General features: G+C 44.5%; 1 protein-coding gene and 1 non-coding gene across 2 annotated transcripts in view; one reads left to right on the top strand and one right to left on the bottom strand.

The window, feature by feature from the left end:
- The window catches only part of DCHS2 (dachsous cadherin-related 2), a 272,388-nt gene that overhangs the window by 257,528 nt on the left and 3,279 nt on the right, over positions 1-11,581 (bottom strand). The window lies entirely within an intron of this gene.
- LOC146400896 (U6 spliceosomal RNA) lies at positions 539-645 on the top strand. The gene has a single exon (XR_014813896.1). It is a non-coding gene; the product is annotated as a U6 spliceosomal RNA (small nuclear RNA).

The following is an 11,581-nucleotide window of genomic DNA, read 5'->3' as shown; positions in this document are numbered from 1 at the left end:
CGGATCTGGCATTGCTGTGGCTGTGGTGTAGGCTGGCAGCTGTAGCCCCAATTCGACTTCTAGGCTGGGAACCTCCATATGCCATGGGTGCAGCCCTAAAAGACAAAAAACAAAAACAGAAAAACTCCTCCCTTTACTTAACTACACAACTAGACACACCAAGATTCTTCCAAGTCATACTACCCCCTCATGGATTATGTATCCTAAATAGAGTTTTAGTTACAATTTATATTTGTTGCACCATTCACTTGACCTAGCTGCACTACAACGCACACAGTCCTTTTCAATAAAGATTTTAACCCAGTAAAATTTTAAGCAATAACTCAGCATTGTAAGAATGCCCTAGCATAATTTCCCTAATGGGCTATGAAAGTAGAAATTACTTCTAAGGTTGCTCACTTTCAATTTATAATTTAGAAGGCGAAGGGCTCATTAGTAGAAGTCTGGTGTTTTGTTGTTAATAAAATTAACACATTGTCAGATGTCGATTCTCAGAGGAAGGAAAGCTCACTGGTCACAACCTTTAGAAAGCCGTCCTGTGCTCGCTTCGGCAGCACATATACTAAAATTGGAACGATACAGAGAAGATTAGCATGGCCCCTGCGCAAGGATGACACGCAAATTCGTGAAGCGTTCCATATTTAAAAAAAAAAAAAAAAAGAAAGCCGTCCTATAAGCTTCTCTTTTAGATCATGTCTAGGAATGATCTATACATTTTTATGCAAAAAAAAAAGATGTGTAGCTAAAGTGGAATGTATACATGACAGACTATAAATAAAAATAGAGTTCCTGTTGTGGCTCAGTGGTTAATGAACCCAACTAGTATCCATGAGGATGCAGGTTTGATTCCCAGCCTCACTCAGTGGGTTACGGATCCAGCATTGCTTTGGCTGTGGTGTAGACAGCAGCCATAGCTCCAATTAGACCCCTAGCCTGGGAACCTCCATATGCTGCAGGTAGCCCTTAAAAAAAAAAAAAGCAAATAAATAAATACATAAATACATATATATCACAATACAGATCTCCCTGGAAGTCCATTCCCAGTGAAACCTCCATCCTGATTCACTGCATAAAGAAGCTTTCCCACCTCAAAGCCCCCTAACTCTTACTACAATAACTACTTTCCATGGTGTAGATTATCTCTGGAGTTCCCGTGGTGGCTCACTGGTAATGAACCTGACTAGTATCCATGAGGACGAAGGTTCCATCCCTGGCCTCGCTCAGTGGGTTAAGGATGTGGCGTTGCCGTGAGCTGTGGTGTAGGCTGCAGATGCAGTTTGGAGCTGGCGTTGCTATGGCTGTGGTGTAGGCCGACAGCTACAGCTCCGATTTGACCCCTAGCCTGGGAACTTCCATGTGCCGAAGATGCGGCCCCAAACAAACAAACAAAAAAACCCTCAAATCCTTACTATAATGTGTGGATAAGCGTCAGTACAATATGTGCTGGCCAAGCTGACTGGACCTCAGGATGCCCAGCACGCTGGCAGAACCGCTGGACTGAGAAAAGCACAAAGCCCTTCCCAATGTGTGTGGGCATCAGGCAGCCTGCTGAGGGCCTCAGCAGAACAAAAAAGAAGAGCAAGGATGAACGTCCTCTTTCTGTCTGACTGCTGAGCTGGGACATTCATCTTTTCTGCCTTCTGACCGGGACTCACAGCATCAGTTCTTCTGCTTCTCAGGCCTTCAGTCTTGGACTGAATTACACCACCTGCTTTCTTCAGTCTCCAGCTTGCAGACGGCAGATTACAGAGGCAGATCCTGGCCCCCATAATAGCAAGAGTCAATTCCTTATTCCATATACCTATATGTGTCTGTGTCTGTCTGTGTGTGTGTGTGTGTGTGTGTGTGTGTGTGTGTGTGTGTCACATATCCTTTTGGTTCTATTTCTTCAGAGAATCCTGACGAATATGCAACATTTTATGGATAAGGAACTACGGCCAGAAAAGTTAACAAAGATAATAAATAGTGAAGTTGGAACTAAAACCAAGGTTTTCTACTCAAAGGCCAATGCCATCTTTTTTCATATTATCTCAATAAAAGATTCTGAAGAGCTATAACTGATAAACAGAGTGAAAGACACTAAGATAGGGAGAGGTCTGAGACAGTGGCTAAGATGACACTGAGCTCATTTCCTGCCCCCCCTGCCCCCTGCCCACTGCTACATCAAATTTGCACCTGCATAAAGAGCAATTCCTCCCGAAGAAGACCTACAAGCTGACTGAAAAGCTTCTGCACTTTCCACACAGAAATGGACAGGAAAGATCGAGATATGGTATCTATGGGAACCCCACTCCTGATGCAGCAACCTGAGACAGGAGGGCACAGAGGGGCCCATGCCAGCCAGGGTGGTTTTGTCTACCCTGGGACACAGGGAAAAAACAGCAGTTTAAAGGGCATCTGGACTATATAGGAAGGAAATCTATTTACTAACCTTAGAGCTTCTGCCAAATGGGTGGGAAACTGCTGAAGCCTTCTCTGGGGTCCAGGGGGCTGGCAGCTCCATTGTTTAGTCCTCCAACGACTTCCCCCAGCCCCACGCCTGCTCCAGCTCCAGTCATCCTGGTAAGATGCCCTCGGCACTGCCATCCCAAGGACCACCCCCAGTCAGCGCCCACTCCAGCTGAAGGTGACCTGTCAAAGCCTCCAGGAAGAGTAGGTCACACAGGGGCATTCTCACAGAAGACCACTCCTTTGACATTGGGAGGGGGAGCTGTTTCATCTCATTCATTGAGACGAACACCAAATGTCTAACAAAATGAGGGCCCAGAGGACTATGTTTCAAACAAAAGACAAAATAAAACCCCAGAGGAAAAACCCTAATAAAACAGAGATAAGTACTTTACTCAATAAAAGAGTTCAGAGAAATGATCATGAGGATGCTTGAGAGAAGAATGGAGGAACTTAGTGACAACTCCAACAAAGACTTAGAGAACATAAGAAAGAACCAATAGAAGCTGAAGACAACAATCAACAGCAGATCAGATGACCAAAGAATGGATAAGCAATCTGAAAGACAAAATAGTGGAAATCATCCAATCAGAACAGCAAAGGAAGAAAGTGTTTTTTAAATGCAGATGCTTTAAGGGACCTCTGGGACAGCAACAAGAGTACTAATGTTAACATTATAGGAGTCCCGGAAGGAGAACAGAGAGAGAGAGGAACAGAAAGTGCACTTGAAGAAATAATGACTAAAAACTTCCTTAACTTGGAGAAGGAAGCAAACATCCAAGTACAAGAAGCACAGAGTCCCGAACAAGATGAATCCAAAGAGACCCACATCAAGAAACATTATGATTAAAATGGCAAAGTTAAAGTAAAAGCAAGAACCTTAAAGGCAACAAAAGGAAAACAACTAGTCACATACAAGGAGAAAACCCTATAAGACTACCAGCTGATTTTTAAGTAAAAACTTTCTTTATAGGTCATAAGGGAGTGGCAGAATATATTTAAAATGCTAAAACATAATAATAATTTTTAAAACTTACAATCTAGAATACTCTGGCAAGGTTATCTTTCAGAACTGAAAGAGAGATTTAAAAGTCTTCCCAACGTGGAGTTCCCAATGCTGTAAAATTGGGTCGTGATGACCATTGCAATAAAATTCATTCAGTTAAAAAAAGTTTCTTGAGTTCCCGTTGTGGTGCAGCAGAAACAAATCTGACTAGAAACCATGAGGTTGTGGGTTTGATCCCTGGCCTTGCCCAGTGCATTAAGGATCACAGAGTTGCCGTGGCTGTGGTGTAGGTCAGCAGCTGTAGCTCCAATTAGACCCCTAGCCTGGGAACCTCCATATGCCGCTAATGCACCCCTAAAAAGCAAAAAATAAAAAAGAAAAGAAAAAGAAAAAAAAAAGCTCCCAACAAACAAAAATTAAAGGAATTCATCACCACTTAACTGGCCTTACAAGAAATGCTAAAGTCTTTTTTTGCTTTTAGGGCCTCACCCAAAGCATATGGAAGTTCCCAGGCTAAGGGTCAAAGCAGAGCTGCAGCTGCCAGCCTACACCACAGCCACAGGAACTTGGGATCCAATCCACGTCCTCGACCTACACCATAGCTCACAGCAACACCGGATCCTTAACCCACTGAGCAAGGCCAAGGATCAAATCCATATCCTCATGGATTCTATTTGGATTCGTAACCTGATGAGCTACAATGGGAACTTCCTAAAGAATCTTTTTTTTTTCTTTTTTCGTCTTTTCGCCATTTCTTGGGCCGCCCCGAGGCATATGGAGGTTCCCAGGCTAGGGGTCAAATCGGAGCTGTAGCCGCCGGCCCACACCACAGCCACAGCAACGTGGGATCCGAGCGGCGTCTGCAACCTACACCACGGCTCATGGCAACGCCGGATCCTTAACCCATTGAGCAAGGCCAGGGATCGAACCTGCAACCTCATGGTTCCTAGTCAGATTCGTTAACCACTGCGCCACGACAGGAACTCCCTAAAGAGTCTTTTTTAGGCCCACAATTAGAAAAAAGAAAATATATGAAGAAAAATCTCACTAAAAAAGGCAAGTCTATAGTAAAGACAGTGGATCAGCCACTTAAAAGCTAGTATAAGGGTTAGGAGTTCCCATTGTGGCTCAGTGGGTTACGAACCCTACTAGTACCCAGGAGGAGGAAGGTTCAATTCCTGGCCTCGCTCAGTGGGTTAAGGGAAAAAAAAAATGAAAAAAGGGGAAAAAAAATGAAATATTGCCATTTGTAGCAACATGGATGGGACTGGAGGATATTATGCTGAGTGAGATAAGTGAGAAAGAGAAAGACAAGTATCAAGTGATTTCACCCGTATATGTAATCTAAAAAAATGAAGCTGGAGTTCCCATCCTGGTGCAGCGGAATTGAATCCGACTAGGAACCATGGGGTTGCGGGTTGGATCCCTGGCCTTGCTCAGTGGGTTAAGGATCTAGCATTGCCGTGAGCTGTGGTGTAGGTGGCAGTCGAGGCTCAGATCCCGTGTTGCTATGGCTGTGGTGTAGATGGGCAGCTACAGCTCTGATTTGACCCCTATCCTGGGAACTTCCATATGCCAAGGGTGTGGCCCTAAAAAAAGACAAAAAGACCAAAAAAAAAAAAAAAAAAAAAAAAGGAATCACAAGCTGAGAGGGCTCAGGTGTGGCACTGAATCTAAGTGTGGGACTTAACTGCCCCTGGGGAGAACCCCTGCTGACTCCTGAACCCTCACACCAAGGCCTCTGCACAACTTTTCTCACATTGCCTAGTCTCTCCAGAACGCTCTACTGACTTTCGGGGGGTAAGGATCACTAGGAGAAGCCATCTGAACCTCCCTTTAAAATAGGTGGGATTCTATAAACCCAGAAGGGGGGTGTTACAAGCTTCCGATGTGAGCAAAACAGATTTGTCCCATCACTGTCAGAAATATACATCTACCTAAAAACCCAATAGGCAATTTAAATTTTTCTGTTGCTTTTTCCACCTTCTAGTGCAAAAGACCTCTATTTGAAATGTCATTTTTAATTAGTCCTCTGTCTTCAGTAAATAAGACAAAATAGTCTTCTCCATCACATCCAGAAGTCTTTTTCAGCAACATTTAATAGTAAATAACATGCATTTGGCACTTACTACAAGTCAATTTTATTTTTTTATTTCTTTGCTTTTTAGGGCCACACCTGCAGCATATGGAAGCTCCCAGGTTAGGGGTCAAATTGGAGCTGCAGGTGCCAGTCTACACCACAGCCACAGCAACGCGGGACTTTAGCTGCATCTGCAACCTACACCACAGCTCACAGCAACTCCAGATCCTTAACCCACCAAGCAAGGCCAGGGATCAAACCCTCATCCTCATGGATACTAGTCGGATTTGTTTCCACTGGGCCAGAGTTGGTACTCCAAAGTCAAGCACTGTTTTAATCTTATATGTATTAATTAATTCCACGCACAAAAACTGACACTACGGTTATCCATATTTCTTTATTTTGTCTTATTTTATATTTTTGCTTCTTTAGGGCCACACCTGCAGGATATGGGAGTTCCCAGGCTAGAGGTCAAATCAGAGCTACAGCTGCCAACCTACACCACAGCCACAGCAATGCAGGATCTGAGCCGCATCTGCAACCTACACCACAGCTCAGAGCAATGCCGGATCCTTAACCCAAGGAGCAAGGCCAGGGATTGAACCTGCATCCGCATGGATACTAGTCAGATTTGTTTTTGCAGGACCACAATGGAAACCTGGTTATCCACATTTTCCAGATGAGGAAACTGAGGTGCGATGCCCAAGATCACACAGCTAAAAAGTAGAAGAGCTGAGATTCAAATCCAGGCACACTAACCCCATGGTCTGGCCATGTTTCTCATCACTGCATGTGGCCTAATTTTAGTCCTCAAAGTTAAGAGCTCTCTACAACATAATGTTGGTCATCTTTAATTCTAGAACCAATAACTAGACCACGTACTAGCAAGTTATATATCGAATGTAACTCAATACATCTCCAGGATTCCTGGCTGTACCCTCCTCTGTCCATGGCCAGAAATATTATCTGATCATCTCTCTCAGTCAGGAAAGGGGGAAAGGATGTAAAGCCACCTGACTGGTCTTGGTAGCAGTTGGATGGGGGACAAGGAGAGGAAGGACACCAAAATGACGTCAGAGAGAATTCTACGGCCCATCTCAAGTATTTAAAACAGGTCATCAGAGCAAAGCCAGAGACAGATACAGCACATGCTGGAAGGCCAGCAGGCGTCAGGTTAGCAGAAGAAAACAGCTGGCAGGTCATGGAGACACAGCCAGGAGACACGTGCCCGTGACGCCTCTGCAAATCTCACAGGTACTCCGTGCACGTGCAGAGTGTGGTCAGGTCCATTCAAAAGGGCCAGAATAAGACAATCACGTGCAGGTAATACAAGTATATGACCATTAAGCTGGCACACGCTAGGTTAAATACATAAGCATGTACTTAAACATAAGCATTTAAATGTAAGGTAAACACTGAGAGCGTGTCTGTAGCAAGGTGAGGGATAATGCAATTCAGACCATTCAATTCCAAAGGACCAATGATAAAATATATGGAGGAAATAAACTTTACAATAAATTTAATATACACACAAATAAAATGTTAAAAAAAAATAGAAAGTCTAAACCTTGAGTAGCAGCAACCCTAACCAGCGTTTTTTTGTTTGTTTGTTTGTTTGTTTCCATTACACACACCAATACAATTTAACAAAAGTATTGACCTTCCAGTACATGAGGCTGAGGACACTAGGAATTACAGGGGACTCAAATATCATTAAATTGCAACCACACAAGGCAATCACAATCCATCATTTTACTAACACAAGTAAACAACCATAGCACCATAAAGAACATTAAGAAAAGAGATGGACTGATCCAGGAAACATTTAATGGGAGGAGGTGGCTTCTGAGACATGACTAAATCTCTCTGGTGTCAAGGACAGGCAACGAAAGACAAGATAGGGAGCTAGGGTGGTGACAAAGGGCATAAATGAAGGGGCAGTTGTAAGAAACACCCAAAGGCCTTGGCAACAAGTGTGGTCAGAGCTGGGGTTGAATCAAAGAAGATACTGAGAGGTTAGGAAACAGTTTCTTTAATAAAGTATCTTCCATCCAAGGTTGACACTAGAAGAGCCTCTTAAGACCTCACGCTGTTTCTAAGATGCCTACCTCAGCAGCCTCTGCCATCAGCACCACCCAGACTTCAGGAGAGTGGGTCACTAGCCTGGGACCCTTTGGCTAAAGCCAATGAATAACCCTTCTCTTGGGAGTTCTCATTGTGGCACAGCAGAAACGAATCCAACTAGTATCCATGAGGATGTGGGTTCGATCCCTGGCCTCACTCAGTAGGTCAGGGATCCAAGCACTGCTGTGAGCTGTAGTCTATGTAGGTCGCAGACACAGCTCATATCCCGAGTTGCTGTGGCTGTGATGTAAGCCAGCAGCTGTAGCTCCAATTTGACCCCTAGCCTGCGAACTTCCATGTGCCATGAGTACAGCCCTAAAAAAGCAAAAAAGAAATAAACGAATAAAAATAACCCTTCTCTTAAATCTTACACCTTTCCAGGTTGCGGGGGTGGTGTTTTGGTGTTTTGCCATTTTTACCTCCACAATACAGCTGAGACAAAGCTAACACATTTAGAAAGACTTTACTAAAGCCTGGGGGATGAATAAAAAGAAGATAACCCCAAAAGATATAATGAGAAACGAGGTACAGGTTAGTCCTTTCCAGCCCATGGAGCACAGCTGGAAGCAAGCCTTCCCATCGCTCATGTCTTCCCCGAGGGTACATAGTATTTTTGATGACCAGACACCCCTCCTAGTCAGGTTCCTCCAAGTCAGAGCAGGAGAGCAACACACAAGTGTGGCTGGGTGCTCCCTCACACAGCCCCAGTTTTAAATCTCAAGACCTAGGAGCTTCTGCTGTGGCTCAGCAGTAAGGAACATGACCAGTAGCCATGAGGACTCAAGTTCAATCCCTGGCTCAGTGGGTGAAGGATCCAGTATTGCTGTGGCTGTTGTGTAGGCCAGCAGCTGCAGCTCCAATTGGACCCCTAGCCTGGGAACCTCCATATGCCGTGGGCGTGGCCCTTAAAAAAGTAAAATAATAATAATAATAAATGAATAAAAATAAAATCTCAAGACCTGCTTTTTGCTCAACTAATTGATATGAGACATGACCTTACTCTTTACTCTTATAACTCTCAGCCATGAAAAACACAACAAGTAGCAAAAGCATGCACATGGACACACGCCAAATGCATAAACACATCTATAGAAAAGATCTCTGGAGTTCCCATCATGGTGCAGCGGAAACGAATCCGACTGGGAACCATGAGGTTGCACGTTCAATCCCTGGCCTCGTTCAGTGGGTTAAGGAGCTGGCGTTGCTGTGAGCTGTGGTGTAGGTTGCAGATGCGGCTCAGATCTGGCACTGCTGTGGCTGTGGGGTAGGCCAGCAGCTGTAGCTCCAATTTGACCCCTAGCCTGGGAACCTCCATATGCCATGGGTGCAGCCCTAAAAAAAAGTAAAATAATAATAATAATAATAAATAATAAAAATTAAATCTCAAGACCTGCTTTTTCCTCAATGAATTGATATGAGACATGACCTTGCTCTTGGAGCCTGGGAACCTCCATATGCTGTGGGTGCGGCCCTAAAAAGCAAAATAAAACAGAACAAAACAAAAAAAAAAGAAAGAAAATATCTCTTAACAAAATAGAAAGTTTCAAAAAGGAGGTGATGAATGAAGGTTGGGCTGCAGGAGAGGGGAAAGAAAGACTCGATTTGAGAACTGTTTGCTTATGAGGTGTCAAAAATACATCTGGGCAGAGATACGTAGCAGGTAGAGAAAAGCTAATCTGGAGTTAATAAAGGAGGCTGACCCTGGAGATGTCAAAAAAAAAAACCAGTTGCAGTTCTGGGGATGCATAATAAGAAAGCCCAGAAAAGAGTGAAGTGAGAGGGAGATGAACCCTTTGGAAATGCCTCTGCCAGGATGAGTAGGGGACACAAGAGGAAAAAGAGGAAGTGGCGGACAGAGATGGACAGGCTGCAGGGAGACAGAAGGCAGTGAAGATGATGCATTCGAGAAAGAGGAAGTGGGCAGCAGTCCAAAACGTCTGAGAAGGAGGCAGGTTACACTAACAGAGCCCATTGGATTTGGAGTAAATCCACACGCAGAACTGAGCAGAGTGCAGAGCAGTGGAGGGAAGTTAGAACCTGGCAGGTGGGGGGGGTTGTCCGCTACAGAGTAATGTGCAAGTGGGGGCCAGGCAAGAGGCCTTCATTCTCGGGAAGGACCACAGGACACAGATGCCACACCATGGCACAGGGACCTTGCCCACTGTGCTGACCTGACCGCTGCCTCCCCAGCACCAGGACCAGTTCCTGGAATGTCACAGGTACCCAGGAAATACTGTTCACGGAATATTGTTTATTCAATGAATGCTGTGGTTTGACGAAGTAAAGGAATTAGTGGATGGATACGGTACTGATGCTTGGGGGGTACGAGAGAATATATGCACGTGTGCCATGCAGGTATCAAGGCTGGAGGTACACTGTTTGAAGATCTGGTTACAAGAGAAAAGCTGTAGGTGCAGTTCTCATTGCATTTAATGTGGGGTGGAGGGTGGCGGTCCTGCCAAGAGGTGGAAGTTAGTCTTTTGGAAAGAAATCTGGGGGGAAAAAAAGAGACTTTTGGGCCAGACACTAGAGCTCAGAAGGAATCCAGGAGAACACTTTTTTTTTTTTTCCTGGTGTTTCTTGTTTTGTGTTTGAGTCTGACAAGGGAGAATTGAGCAGATATGAAGTCTAAAGGGAGAAACTGGTAGAAGCAGCAGAAAGAAAGAAGATACAGTTCTAAGAAGTGAGAGCAGGTAATTAAACAAAGCTCTGGAAGAAAGGAGAGGCCACGAGATCCAAAGGCGAGCTGAGGAGCTGGGGAGGTTTGTCTTTTCAAAGTGACAGAAAGATCGAGAGTAAAGAGACTGCAGGCAAAAGGAAGACAGTCAGGTGAGGCCTCCCTGGAAGTTAGGGGACAGAATCAGCCAGAGGTGACAGAGCACAGAAAGTTCACACAGCTGCTGTGGCCAGTGTTTCTGCAATCTCCAGGGGCTAGACTTCTGGAGTTTCCAGAAATTTTGATCAGCACCATTTCACACTACCTATAGCAATACTTGGCCACCTGAAAGGTTTTTTGGCAATTGGAGCTACAGTCCTGCACTTGAACCCAGTTCCTTTTACCATGATGGATCCACCATATACTGAGTCATAACAACGGGATATACTCACACCTCAGGGCAGAATCATCTCACGGTTTCAGAAACAACTCGAAGAAGACAGGTTCTAATCAAAGGAATCACAATTAATCCTCCCTGCTTATTTTCCTTCAAGTGGAACCAAGTTGTCCTTTTTTGTAGCAGCATCTTTAAGGTCTTCCAGATGGAAGCAAACTTGGAAATCATCTAGTCCAGACTCTCATCTATTGTGACTTCCATTTTAGACATCCATGGCAGACACCGTGGGGGCCCACAGGCTCCTCCCCATGTCTCAGCCACCTCTGCAGGACACCTGAGGCCATGGGGCCAAGCTCTGACCAATGGGACCTTGCTGGACCTGCTCGAAGTCACGCCCAGGCCTGGTCCTACAACTTGAATGGAGAAGGACCCCCAACACGCATCTCCTATCAGACTCTGCTTGAGATGTAAATACATTTCCATTATGTTATTCACTGGTTTCTGCAGATGAGTTTCAGCAGCAAGCCTTATTTGATTTTCAAGCCTTCTTTTAATAATCTAGTAACTCTCTGAGTTGCCAATCATTTCAAACAATACAAGAGAGATTATTCCTGCTCACAAATACAAAGGTTTAAAAAAGAGAACAGCAGTCAGATACCTCATTTTTACTGTACGGCAGCATCTCACTTGTCTAAAGGTTGTTATTATTTCAAACATGACTTATAAAGACTAAAGCTTCACCCACCCACCCCCAGAACCAGGGAATAAGCCATTGAGGGCATAAAACACGGAGCCTGAGAGCTAAATGGAGCTTCAGAGTTTTCCTCACTAGTTAGCCTCTCAGGCTTTATTAATTCAAGATATCTTGGA

This window comes from Sus scrofa, chromosome 8 (genome assembly GCF_054392235.1).
Source record: "Sus scrofa isolate SSC_HxYL_T2T_F1_AM1 chromosome 8, Sscrofa_HxYL_maternal_Yorkshire_Landrace_v2.0, whole genome shotgun sequence".
Taxonomy (NCBI): domain Eukaryota; kingdom Metazoa; phylum Chordata; class Mammalia; order Artiodactyla; family Suidae; genus Sus; species Sus scrofa.
Note: the sequence above shows the minus strand (reverse complement) of the source record. Positions and strands in the feature narration are given on the sequence as shown.